The 14,173-nt window shown below is 46.3% G+C and overlaps 1 pseudogene across 1 annotated transcript; it reads left to right on the top strand.

The window, feature by feature from the left end:
* Positions 1-1,938: 1,938 nt before the first annotated feature.
* LOC124028283 lies at positions 1,939-11,069 on the top strand (annotated as a pseudogene). Its single transcript, XR_006837570.1, has 5 exons — positions 1,939-2,219; positions 2,399-2,546; positions 5,451-5,601; positions 5,862-5,938; positions 10,516-11,069. The product of XR_006837570.1 is annotated as a transducin-like enhancer protein 3 (transcript).
* The last annotated feature ends 3,104 nt before the right edge of the window (positions 11,070-14,173 follow it).

Raw genomic sequence — 14,173 nt, 5'->3', positions numbered from 1 at the left:
TCCCTCCATCTGCTCTTGTGAATGTAATAATTCAAGGCACAGCGTCTTGTTCGTCGGCCCTGTGTGTGACGTTTTTTGAAAAAGACCTAAAGTAATGATCTTCTGATCGTCCTGCCCCCGTTTGCCATTACCCACCCCATTAGTCATTCTCCCATCCTCCCCATTCATCAGTTTGATACTGTCTCCTGGCCACTTTGGAGAGGGGGAAGGAGCAGAGGGAGAGTGCTGGCTTTGTGACCAGGTCTTATATAGTCATCAGCAAGCTGTTTAATTCACCTGAGAACCCCGTCCCTCTATTGATCTGTCATTCACATCAGCCGCCTCATGGACCCAGTCCAGCTAACACTCTTCTGCCCTTGTTAAAGCTGAAAATGAGTCTCGCTCCACACACCACAGTCGAGGGAAGCCCTACTCAAACCCACTCTGATGCTTTTATCCCCACACCTGCTTCCAAAGGCACATCTGAGCCGTCTTTGTTGCAGGTGCATTTTAACAGTTGAATAAGATGAGAAAATATAAGAAACCTGCACACTGCTCTCGCTGTGGTCGCGGCTCTCTCTCGCTAGGGTCGCGGCTCTCTCTCGCTGGGGTCGCGGCTCTCTCTCGCTGGGGTCGCGGCTCTCTCTCGCTGGGGTCGCGGCTCTCTCTCGCTGGGGTCGCGGCTCTCTCTCGCTGGGGTCGCGGCTCTCTCTCGCTGGGGTCGCGGCTCTCTCTCGCTGGGGTCGCGGCTCTCTCTCGCTGGGGTCGCGGCTCTCTCTCGCTGGGGTCGCGGCTCTCTCTCTCGCTGGGGTCGCGGCTCTCTCTCTCGCTGGGGTCGCGGCTCTCTCTCTCGTTTGGGTCGCGGCTCTCTCTCGCTGGGGTCGCGGCTCTCTCGTTTGGGTCGCGGCTCTCTCTCGCTGGGGTCGCGGCTCTCTCTCTCGTTTGGGTCGCGGCTCTATCTCTCGCTGGGGTCGCGGCTCTCTCTCGCTGGGGTCGCGGCTCTCTCTCGTTTGGGTCGCGGCTCTCTCTCGTTTGGGTCGCGGCTCTCTCTCGCTGGGGTCGCGGCTCTCTCTCGCTGGGGTCGCGGCTCTCTCTCTCGTTTGGGTCGCGGCTCTCTCTCTCGCTGGGGTCGCGGCTCTCTCTCGCTGGGGTCGCGGCTCTTTCTCTCGTTTGGGTCGCGGCTCTCTCTCGCTGGGGTCGCGGCTCTCTCTCTCATTTGGGTCGCGGCTCTCTCTCTCGCTGGGGTCGCGGCTCTCTCTCGCTGGGGTCGCGGCTCTCTCTCGCTGGGGTCGCGGCTCTCTCTCGTTTGGGTCGCGGCTCTCTCTCGCTGGAGTCGCGGCTCTCTCGCTGGGGTCGCGGCTCTCTCTCTCGTTTGGGTCGCGGCTCTCTCTCGTTTGGGTCGCTGCTCTCTCTCTCGCTGGGGTCGCGGCTCTCTCTCTCATTTGGGTCGCGGCTCTCTCTCTCGCTGGGGTCGCGGCTCTCTCTCGCTGGGGTCGCGGCTCTCTCTCGCTGGGGTCGCGGCTCTCTCTCGTTTGGGTCGCGGCTCTCTCTCGCTGGAGTCGCGGCTCTCTCGCTGGGGTCGCGGCTCTCTCTCTCGTTTGGGTCGCGGCTCTCTCTCTCGTTTGGGTCGCGGCTCTCTCTCTCGCTGGGGTCGTGGCTCTCTCTCACTGGGGTCGCGGCTCTCTCTCTCGTTTGGGTCGCGGCTCTCTCTCGCTGGGGTCGCGGCTCTCTCTCTCGTTTGGGTCGCCACCCACATCCGTTCAATTCATCCAATGGGGTTGGAGTCGTCACACTTGCTTTTAAATCGAATCACATTTTATTGGTCTCATACAATATTTCTCGGATGTTATTGTGGGTGTAGTGAAATGGCTGTGTTCCTAGCTCCAACAGTATAGCAATATTTAGCAATACATTTGTGTGTCTCACGATACCTGCTATTATTACGATAACTGGCTGAAGCCCAAATGTTAACTGGCTCCCTCTCTGTCTCCAGAACAGGGACAACTACATCCGCTCCTGTAAGCTCCTCCCTGATGGCCGCACCCTGATTGTGGGCGGTGAGGCCAGCACGCTGACCATCTGGGACCTGGCCTCTCCGACGCCACGTATCAAGGCGGAGCTCACCTCCTCGGCCCCCGCCTGCTACGCACTGGCCATCTCCCCGACGCCAAAGTCTGCTTCTCCTGCTGCAGTGATGGGAACATCGCCGTCTGGGACCTGCACAACCAGACCCTGGTCAGGTGAGTGATCCATCTGACGAGAGGAGAGGACTGGTTGGGGCTGGGAGGGATGTACTACTGCCCATGTGATTTTAGCAGTAATGGAGTAGCAATAATGATTGGAGTGGGATTACATTGACATGTCCACAGTGTGAGTGGAATCACTTGGCTAAGTCCATGGTGTTTACTGGGTGTTGTAGGCAGTTCCAGGGCCACACGGACGGCGCCAGCTGTATCGACATCTCCCACGACGGGACCAAGCTGTGGACCGGAGGTCTGGACAACACCGTCCGCTCATGGGACCTGAGGGAGGGACGCCAGCTCCAGCAGCATGACTTCACCTCCCAGGTACGCTCGTATTTATGTTTACGCACGCACACACACACACACACACACACACACACACACACACACACACACACACACACACACACACACACACACACACACACACACACACACACACACACACACACACACACACACACACACACACACAGGGGATACAACGGTACAGTGGCCCCACCGTTCGGTACGGTTTCGGGATATTTACATTTAAGAAAAAAAATAAACACATCACCCTTTAAACCCTTGAAATGAACTATTTTATTTATCCTGAAACGTTCCATTCAGAAAAATGTCAACATGACTGACTGCCTGGTTTCTGTCTCTACTGTCTGACAGCAAGGGGAGAACACAATGAAAAGTGCTTCTTCACTTTGACAAGCTGTAGGTGCTTTGCCAATGTGGGGCCCAAACCCATCAGCTTCACGGATGTTCACTGTGTTTTGTGCGTTATCTGTAGGTGCTTTGCCAATGTGGGGCCCAAACCCATCAGCTTCACGGATGTTCACTGTGTTTTGTGCGTTATCTGTAGGTGCTTTGCCAATGTGGGGCCCAAACCGTCAGCTTCACATCAGCGTTAAGTAGGTGCTTTGCCAATGTGGGGCCCAAACCCATCAGCTTCACGGATGTTCACTGTGTTTTGTGCGTTATCACGGATGTTCACTGTGTTTTGTGCGTTATCTGTAGGTGCTTTGCCAATGTGGGGCCCAAACCCATCAGCTTCACGGATGTTCACTATGTTTTGTGCGTTATCTGTAGGTGCTTTGCCAATGTGGGGCCCAAACCCATCAGCTTCACGGATGTTCACTGTGTTTTGTGGGTTATCTGTAGGTGCTTTGCCAATGTGGGGCCCAAACCCATCAGCTTCACGGATGTTCACTGTGTTTTGTGCGTTATCTGTAGGTGCTTTGCCAATGTGGGGCCCAAACCCATCAGCTTCACGGATGTTCACTGTGTTTTGTGCGTTATCTGTAGGTGCTTTGCCAATGTGGGGCCCAAACCCATCAGCTTCACGGATGTTCACTAAGTTTTGTGCGTTATCTGTAGGTGCTTTGCCAATGTGGGGCCCAAACCCATCAGCTTCACGGATGTTCACTGTGTTTTGTGCGTTATCTGTAGGTGCTTTGCCAATGTGGGGCCCAAACCCATCAGGATGTTCACTGTGTTTTGGATGTTCACTCAGCTTCACGGATGTTTTGTTTTGTGCGTTATCTGTAGGTGTTTGCCAATCTGTAGGTGCTTTGGGGGGCCAAACCCATCAGCTTCACGGATGTTCACTGTGTTTTGTGCACTGTATGTTCCCAAACCCATCAGCTTCACGGATGTTCACTATGTTTTGTGCGTTATCTGTAGGTGCTTTGCCAATGTGGGGCCCAAACCCATCAGCTTCACGGATGTTCACTGTGTTTTGTGCGTTATCTGTAGTGGCTGGGGTTGTGATATTTGGTCTCTCTAGCTTCCACTCAGTCACAGCATTCATTAATTCTAGGGCTAAGTGTGCGCTTGTATGACTCATACATGGGCCGATGCAACATCTGTAGTGCTCATACATGGGACCAGTACATAGTGAACCGTCAGGGCAAACACATAGATCTGCCAGACCAGTACATAGTGAACCGTCAGGGCCGGCCTGCAACACATAGTCTGCCAGACCAGTACATAGTGAACCGTCAGGGCCGAGTCTGAACACATAGTTCTCCCAGACCAGTACATAGTGAACCGTCAGGGCCGAGTCTGCAACACATAGATCTCCCAGACCAGTACATAGTGAACCGAGGGCCGAGTCTGCAAACACATAGATCTCCCAGACCAACCGTGTACATAGTGACCAGTACATACCGTCAGGGCCGGGTCTGAAACACATAGATCTCCCAGACCAGTCTCCCGTCAGGGCCGAGTCTGCAACACATAGATCTCCCAGACCAGCATTACCAGGGCCGAGTCTAATTCTAGATCTCCCAGACCAGTACATAGTGCCGTCAACTCCCAGACCAGTACATAGGGCCGAGTCTGCAACACATAGATCTCCCAGACCAGTACATAGTGAACCGTCAGGGCCGAGTCTGAAACACATAGATCTCCCAGACCAGTACATAGTGAACCGTCAGGGCAGAGTCTGCAACACATAGATCTCCCAGACCAGTACATAGTGAACCGTCAGGGCCGAGTCTGCAACACATAGATCTCCCAGACCAGTACATAGTGAACCGTCAGGGCCGAGTCTGCAACACATAGATCTCCCAGACCAGTACATAGTGAACCGTCAGGGCCGAGTCTGCAACACATAGATCTCCCAGACCAGTACATAGTGAACCGTCAGGTAGCTTTGACGCCGGTGTCTCTTCAGATGTGCGTCTCTCTGTCTCTCCATTGTCACATTGGGAGCTGAGAGAATATTTGTTTTTAGTTTCCTCTCTCTTCATGGGGCCCCTTTAGGGAGGTTTCCTACTGAGATGTCAGTGCAAATCATCCATTGGTTGTTTAAGGGGGAGTGGGTTGCTGTCACTGCGGTTGCCACATTTTGAGACATTACTGTGGAGTAAAGTCTGTCAGCCCTCAGGAGCCCCTTAATGACCACAAGCTGTCTGGTTCTGCGGATCTGAATGTACAACGTGCCTGTAGTCTGCAGCGCAATGAGCACGTGTTGGAAATGACAGGAAAATGACAGGCGTATCGTAATTCTGCGGTTCACGTGTGCATATTAAACCGTAGGGGGTGTACTGAACGGGTCGACAACATACCGTTGCTGTGTACTGTTGCAACACACACACACACACACACACACACACACACACACACACACACACACACACACACACACACACACACACACACACACACACACACACACACACACACACACACTCTTTTTGCCCTTGTTCACCCCCACCTCCCGTCTCCTCCCAGATCTTCTCTCTAGGCTACTGCCCCACAGGGGAGTGGCTGGCAGTGGGCATGGAGAGCAGCAACGTGGAGGTTCTCCATCACACCAAGCCGGACAAGTACCAGCTCCACCTGCATGAGAGCTGCGTCCTCTCGCTGAAGTTCGCCTACTGTGGTAAGAAACATGTCCAGGGTGCTAGAAGTCATTTATAACCTGTATTTATGTAGTTCAAGTGTAGAAACCTTTTTTCTCAAGGAATTGAACCACGTTGTTTAGTTGGTACTTCCACTGTACCAACCAGTAATACCAACTGCCCCACATCAGTTGTATTGGGTTAGCTACTAAATCTTAAACCATGTGGACCGTGCAGGCCTGTCCTGCTTGGTGAGGGAAACCTGGACTCTGAGCTCATGTATCATGTCCTGTGTTTAAAGGTAAATGGTTTGTGAGCACGGGGAAGGACAACCTCTTGAATGCCTGGAGGACTCCATACGGTGCCAGTATATTCCAGGTACTCCAATCAATAACACACACATGAATAAACACACTCTCAAACATGCATAGATGCTCACAATCCTGGGACATGACCAGCAGCATGGAAACCCCAGATACCACTGTCAGATGTAATCTGGAAATCAGAAGCCAACAAATCAAATGTATTGGTCACATACACATGGTTAACAGATGTTATTGGTCACATACACATGGTTAACAGATGTTATTGGTCACATACACATGGTTAACAGATGTTATTGGTCACATACACATGGTTAACAGATGTTATTGGTCACATACACATGGTTAACAGATGTTATTGGTCACATACACATGGTTAACAGATGTTATTGGTCACATACACATGGTTAACAGATGTTATTGGTCACATACACATGGTTAACAGATGTTATTGGTCACATACACATGGTTAACAGATGTTATTGGTCACATACACATGGTTAACAGATGTTATTGGTCCATACACATGGTTAACAGATGTTATTGGTCACATACACATGGTTAACAGATGTTATTGGTCACATACACATGGTTAACAGATGTTATTGGTCACATACACATGGTTAACAGATGTTATTGGTCACATACACATGGTTAACAGATGTTATTGGTCACATACACATGGTTAACAGATGTTATTGGTCACATACACATGGTTAACAGATGTTATTGGTCACATACACATGGTTAACAGATGTTATTGGTCACATACACATGGTTAGCAGATGTTATTGGTCACATACACATGGTTAACAGATGTTATTGGTCACATACACATGGTTAGCAGATGTTATTGGTCCATACACATGGTTAACAGATGTTATTGGTCACATACACATGGTTAACAGATGTTATTGGTCACATACACATGGTTAACAGATGTTATTGGTCACATACACATGGTTAACAGATGTTATTGGTCCATACACATGGTTAACAGATGTTATTGGTCACATACACATGGTTAACAGATGTTATTGGTCACATACACATGGTTAACAGATGTTATTGGTCACATACACATGGTTAACAGATGTTATTGGTCACATACACATGGTTAACAGATGTTATTGGTCACATACACATGGTTAGCAGATGTTATTGGTCACATACACATGGTTAGCAGATGTTATTGGTCACATACACATGGTTAACAGATGTTATTGGTCACATACACATGGTTAACAGATGTTATTGGTCACATACACATGGTTAGCAGATGTTATTGGTCACATACACATGGTTAGCAGATGTTATTGGTCCATACACATGGTTAGCAGATGTTATTGGTCACATACACATGGTTAACAGATGTTATTGGTCCATACACATGGTTAACAGATGTTATTGGTCCATACACATGGTTAGCAGATGTTATTGGTCCATACACATGGTTAGCAGATGTTATTGGTCCATACACATGGTTAGCAGATGTTATTGGTCACATACACATGGTTAGCAGATGTTATTGGTCACATACACATGGTTAGCAGATGTTATTGGTCACATACACATGGTTAGCAGATGTTATTGGTCACATACACATGGTTAACAGATGTTATTGGTCCATACACATGGTTAGCAGATGTTATTGGTCCATACACATGGTTAGCAGATGTTATTGGTCCATACACATGGTTAACAGATGTTATTGGTCACATACACATGGTTAGCAGATGTTATTGGTCACATACACATGGTTAACAGATGTTATTGGTCACATACACATGGTTAGCAGATGTTATTGGTCACATACACATGGTTAACAGATGTTATTGGTCACATACACATGGTTAGTAGATGTTATTTGTCACATACACATGGTTAACAGATGTTATTGGTCACATACACATGGTTAACAGATGTTATTGGTCACATACACATGGTTAACAGATGTTATTGGTCACATACACATGGTTAACAGATGTTATTGGTCACATACACATGGTTAGCAGATGTTATTGGTCACATACACATGGTTAGCAGATGTTATTGGTCACATACACATGGTTAGTAGATGTTATTGGTCACATACACATGGTTAGCAGATGTTATTTGTCACATACACATGGTTAGCAGATGTTATTGGTCACACATACACATGGTTAACAGATGTTATTGGTCACATACACATGGTTAGCAGATGTTATTGGTCACATACACATGGTTTGCAGATGTTATTGGTCACATACACATGGTTATGTTATTTGTCACATACACATGGTTAACAGATGTTATTGGTCACATACACATGGTTAACAGATGTTATTGGTCACATACACATGGTTAACAGATGTTATTGGTCACATACACATGGTTAACAGATGTTATTGGTCACATACACATGGTTAACAGATGTTATTGGTCACATACACATGGTTAACAGATGTTATTGGTCACATACACATGGTTAACAGATGTAACAGATGTTATTGGTCACATACACATGGTTAACAGATGTTATTGGTCCATACACATGGTTAACAGATGTTATTGGTCCATACACATGGTTAACAGATGTTATTGGTCACATACACATGGTTAACAGATGTTATTGGTCACATACACATGGTTAACAGATGTTATTGGTCACATACACATGGTTAGCAGATGTTATTGGTCACATACACATGGTTAACAGATGTTATTGGTCACATACACATGGTTAACAGATGTTATTGGTCACATACACATGGTTAGCAGATGTTATTTGTCACATACACATGGTTAACAGATGTTATTGGTCACATACACATGGTTAACAGATGTTATTGGTCACATACACATGGTTAGCAGATGTTATTGGTCACATACACATGGTTTGCAGATGTTATTGGTCACATACACATGGTTAGCAGATGTTATTTGTCACATACACATGGTTAGCAGATGTTATTGGTCACACATACACATGGTTAACAGATGTTATTGGTCACATACACATGGTTAACAGATGTTATTGGTCACATACACATGGTTAGTAGATGTTATTGGTCACATACACATGGTTAACAGATGTTATTGGTCACATACACATGGTTTGCAGATGTTATTGGTCACATACACATGGTTAACAGATGTAACAGATGTTATTGGTCACATACACATGGTTAACAGATGTTATTGGTCCATACACATGGTTAACAGATGTTATTGGTCCATACACATGGTTAACAGATGTTATTGGTCACATACACATGGTTAGCAGATGTTATTGGTCACATACACATGGTTAACAGATGTTATTGGTCACATACACATGGTTAGTAGATGTTATTTGTCACATACACATGGTTAACAGATGTTATTGGTCACATACACATGGTTAACAGATGTTATTGGTCACATACACATGGTTAACAGATGTTATTGGTCACATACACATGGTTAGCAGATGTTATTGGTCACATACACATGGTTAACAGATGTTATTGGTCACATACACATGGTTAACAGATGTTATTGGTCACATACACATGGTTAGTAGATGTTATTGGTCACATACACATGGTTAGCAGATGTTATTGGTCACATACACATGGTTAGCAGATGTTATTTGTCACATACACATGGTTAGCAGATGTTATTGGTCACACATACACATGGTTAACAGATGTTATTGGTCACATACACATGGTTAACAGATGTTATTGGTCACATACACATGGTTTGCAGATGTTATTGGTCACATACACATGGTTAGCAGATGTTATTGGTCACATACACATGGTTAGCAGATGTTATTGGTCACACATACACATGGTTAACAGATGTTATTGGTCACATACACATGGTTAGTAGATGTTATTGGATGTTAACAGATGTTATTGGTCACATACACATGGTTAGTAGATGTTATTGGTCACATACACATGGTTTGCAGATGTTATTGGTCACATACACATGGTTAGCAGATGTTATTGGTCACATACACATGGTTAGCAGATGTTATTGGTCACATACACATGGTTAGCAGATGTTATTTGTCACATACACATGGTTAGCAGATGTTATTGGTCACACATACACATGGTTAGCAGATGTTATTGGTCACATACACATGGTTAACAGATGTTATTGGTCACATACACATGGTTTGCAGATGTTATTGGTCACATACACATGGTTTGCAGATGTTATTGGTCACATACACATGGTTTGCAGATGTTATTTGTCACATACACATGGTTAGTAGATGTTAATGCGAGTGTAGCGAAATTATTGTGCTTCTAGTTCCGACAATGCGGTAATAACCAACGAGTAATCTAACCTAATAATTCCACAACTACAACCTTATACACACACAAGTGTAAAGGGATAAAGAATATGTACAGAGCAGCATAGATGCAGTAGATGGTAGAGTACAGTATATACATATGAGATGAGTAATATAGGGTATGTAGGGTATGTAAACAAAGTGGCATAGTTTAAAGTGGCTAGCAGTATTGTTCAGAGAATTGTCTTTCAGACCAACCAAGACAGATGGTCACTTTGGACACGGTCAGTTCAGGCAAACACATGACGTGCTCTGAATAGGATCGCTAACGTGTTGTTTACCCTTTACCTCAACAGTCAAAGGAGTCCTCTTCCGTCCTGAGCTGCGACATCTCTGCAGACGACAAGTACATCGTGACGGGCTCTGGAGACAAGAAGGCCACAGTGTACGAGGTGATCTACTAGAAACACCAGTTTGACCCCTCCTCCTAGTGGCCTGACGAGGGGAGCTGCTAGCCCCTCCTCCTCCTCTTACTTCACTCACCACACCCCCTAACCTCAAAGACCACCAGGGATTGGACTACAGACCATGTCGGCTCCCGGATTGGTGCTCAGAAGGCACCATGAACTCTGCTTGGCAGTTGGCCTGGCCATGATTGGCTATCGGGTGCAGACTGTAACCCAATGGGCACTGAAGATGTAAATTGTCTTGCTGTTTTTTGATCTGTTCCTGGGCCTGTTTCTGAGGGTTTATTTTTGAAGGTGATGATTGTTTCTGTAATGTGACTGGATGAAGCGGTGCTTTGTCTTTACAACAGTTGCTCCCTGGACGTCTTGTGAAAATTGTACATAATGGAGTAATAAAGACATTTTATATATATATATTATAAATATATATATCTATTTTCATGTCCTGGTGTACTTGTGACGTTTTTGCTTTTGGCCTCCCTTCTGCTTGATATTCAAGGGAGAACAGAAAGTAGAATAAGCTTCTTTTAAAAAAAATATTTTTTTCTTTTTTTTGAGTGTTGAAGCACGTTCTCCAGGCTGACCTTTTTCCAAATCAAACGGAAATGTCTCTCCAAAAACGAAATGGTCAACCAGAACACTTTGTGGAGATTCAAATATGAGTTTTGGGATGGTGCCCTTTTTTTTTTGGAGCTACGAAAATGTCTGGGAAGTGGAGCCTGCCGGCTCAGGCAGAGCCACGGAACTCTGTGGAATACCACAGGACCCCCGCTTGGATCGGCCTATCAGAGGAGACTGGGGGATCAGCGAGAGGAGGAGAACAATGTAAATTAAAACCATATTAAAGAAACTAACTACTACTTTCTCTGTGCCCTTTTATGACCAGTCTCTCTTACGTCTTGGATGGTGTTTTGGGTCGTCTGGTTGATGTTGAACGATGGACTTAAATTCTACTGGATTATTACGGGCTGACGGACTGGGCTTATCGGTGGCTTCCCCAGTTCATATGGCTGGCCGGACACAATCTGAACTAGTACGGGCTGACGGACTGGGCTTATCGGTGGCTTCCCCAGTTCATATGGCTGGCCGGACACAATCTGAACTAGTACGGGCTCATGGACTGGGCTTATCGGGGCTTCAGTTCATATGGCTGGCCGGACACAATGAACTAGGGGCTTGGACTGGGCTTATCGGTGGCTTCCCCAGTTCATATGGCTGGCCGGACACAATCTGAACTAGTACGGGCTCATGGACTGGGCTTATCGGTGGCTTCCCAGTTCATATGGCTGGCCGGACACAATCTGAACTAGTACGGGCTCATGGACTGGGCTTATCGGTGGCTTCCCAGTTCATATGGCTGGCCGGACACAATCTGAACATTGAGTCTGGACCTAAATCTAATGTAGAACAACCCACAGGGTCATCTAGACGGGGGGGTTAAGGAGAACATGCTTCTATGGAATCCATTGATTTGATCCTCTATCCTCATTTATCAGTACATCATCATAACCGGACTTGGATTCCAGTCGATATACAGTGCCTGTTAAGTGCTAGGGTTGGCTATTAGGATCTTTCAAAATGTACAACAGAAGTTAGCATTGTGACCAGCATCTACATAATGTTCAGTACCGAGTAGGATGAAGGTGCCTCTAGACACAGATCTGTTTGGTACCCAAATGGTACTGAGGGTAAGATGCTCTGTGTCAAAGGGGAATATCTTCCTCCATCGTTCAGCTGTTGGGGGGGACACTCAAATTGTTCACTGCGCCCCAATACCCGCCTTTCCTTCAGTCATAACGAGGGGTGAAATGTGAGCGTCTCCAATTCACAACCAAAGTATGTAGCAAAACTGTGTCAGCACTGAACATAATGTACAGTTGATGATCATTCAATAAACTGTTGTTGTTTTGTAGAAAGACTTCCCAGTTCATTTCAATGCAACATATTGTTGAGGAAGCGTCAGTCGTTGTATCAGAGCGTTTGAGTACTTCTACGAGAGCCGTGGGTGGCTGTCTGCCCTGACATTAACTTCCTCTTAATAGGTTTGAAAGTAGATACATTTGAGTGTAGTGTCTAAACCACTGGAGTCTTCCACTTATACCCCACACGTGATGTGATACTCAAACACTTTAACTGTTTCATAATGAATACCTAACCTCAAACATATGCCTGGTGATTCCTTCTAGTTAACTGGATGCTGTATATGAGGTGTGTGTGTGAGCCTGTTGAATAGCAGTGGAGTCAGTAGGCTGCTGTCCAGGCGTGTCGTTGTGGTCGCAGGCTGTTCAAAAGACTAATGCTGGGAGAGGAGACTCATTGCTGAGGATCTGTGTGTTGCCAAACCACCCGTGTGACTTAAGAGTGTCACACACCGCTGCCTCAGCGCCTCGCTGAAACCACAGGCACGACACACACGCACACGCACACACACACACACACCCAGTCACAGTAGCTGCCACAGACTTACTACTGGATTATGGGGTCTGTGCATACGGCTGGACCTGATGAAACTAGTCTACTCAAGATGGCAGTGTGTCAAGCCAATGTTTTAAGTTGTCTGTTAGTTGAGACCCTCCAGTTAATGGTTTACTCCGAATTTCTTGGAAGAGAGCGAAGACGAGACTACAGGACTATCCACACCTGATCAGCTGCAGTGGAGTATGGATACGTTATGTTCTTAAATCATGTAGTTATTGGGTCCTAAATCCTCTCTTTCCTGTCCTGGATAGGAAACATCATGTAGTTTTTGGGTCCTAAAGCCTCTCTCTCTCCTGGATAGGAAACATGTAGTTATTGGATCCTAAAGCCTCTCTCCTTTCCTTGATAGGAAACATGTAGTTATTGGGTCCTAAATCCCTCCCTCTCCTTGATAGGAAACATGTAGTTATTGGGGCCTAAAGCCCTCCCTCTCTCTCCTGGATAGGAAACAACATGTAGTTATTGGGTCCTAAATCCTCTCTTTCCTGTCCTGGATAGGAAACATCATGTAGTTTTTGGGTCCTAAAGCCTCTCTCTCTCCTGGATAGGAAACATCATGTAGTTATTGGATCCTAAAGCCTCTCTCCTTTCCTTGATAGGAAACATGTAGTTATTGGGGCCTAAAGCCCTCCCTCTCTCTCCTGGATAGGAAACAACATGTAGTTATTGGGTCCTAAATCCCTCCCTCTCTCTCCTGGATAGGAAACAACATGTAGTTATTGGGTCCTAAAGCCTCTCTCTCTCCTGGATAGGAAACATCATGTAGTTATTGGGTCCTAAATCCTCTCTCTCTCCTGGATAGGAAACAACATGTAGTTATTGGGTCCTAAATCCCTCCCTCTCTCTCCTGGATAGGAAACAACATGTAGTTATTGGGTCCTAAAGCCTCTCTCTCTCCTGGATAGGAAACAACATGTAGTTATTGGATCCTAAAGCCTCTCTCTTGCTCTAGTGTCAATGGTTCCCCCTCTTTCTCTGCTTCCACCACATGTGGCCACAATACTAATTTGCACTTGAGCGGGGATTCTGGCTGTCAGGTCGTGATACTGGTGTGTGTGATGGTGACTAT

This window comes from Oncorhynchus gorbuscha, unplaced genomic scaffold (genome assembly GCF_021184085.1).
Source record: "Oncorhynchus gorbuscha isolate QuinsamMale2020 ecotype Even-year unplaced genomic scaffold, OgorEven_v1.0 Un_scaffold_3965, whole genome shotgun sequence".
Taxonomy (NCBI): domain Eukaryota; kingdom Metazoa; phylum Chordata; class Actinopteri; order Salmoniformes; family Salmonidae; genus Oncorhynchus; species Oncorhynchus gorbuscha.
This window is presented reverse-complemented; position numbering and strand designations above follow the sequence as displayed.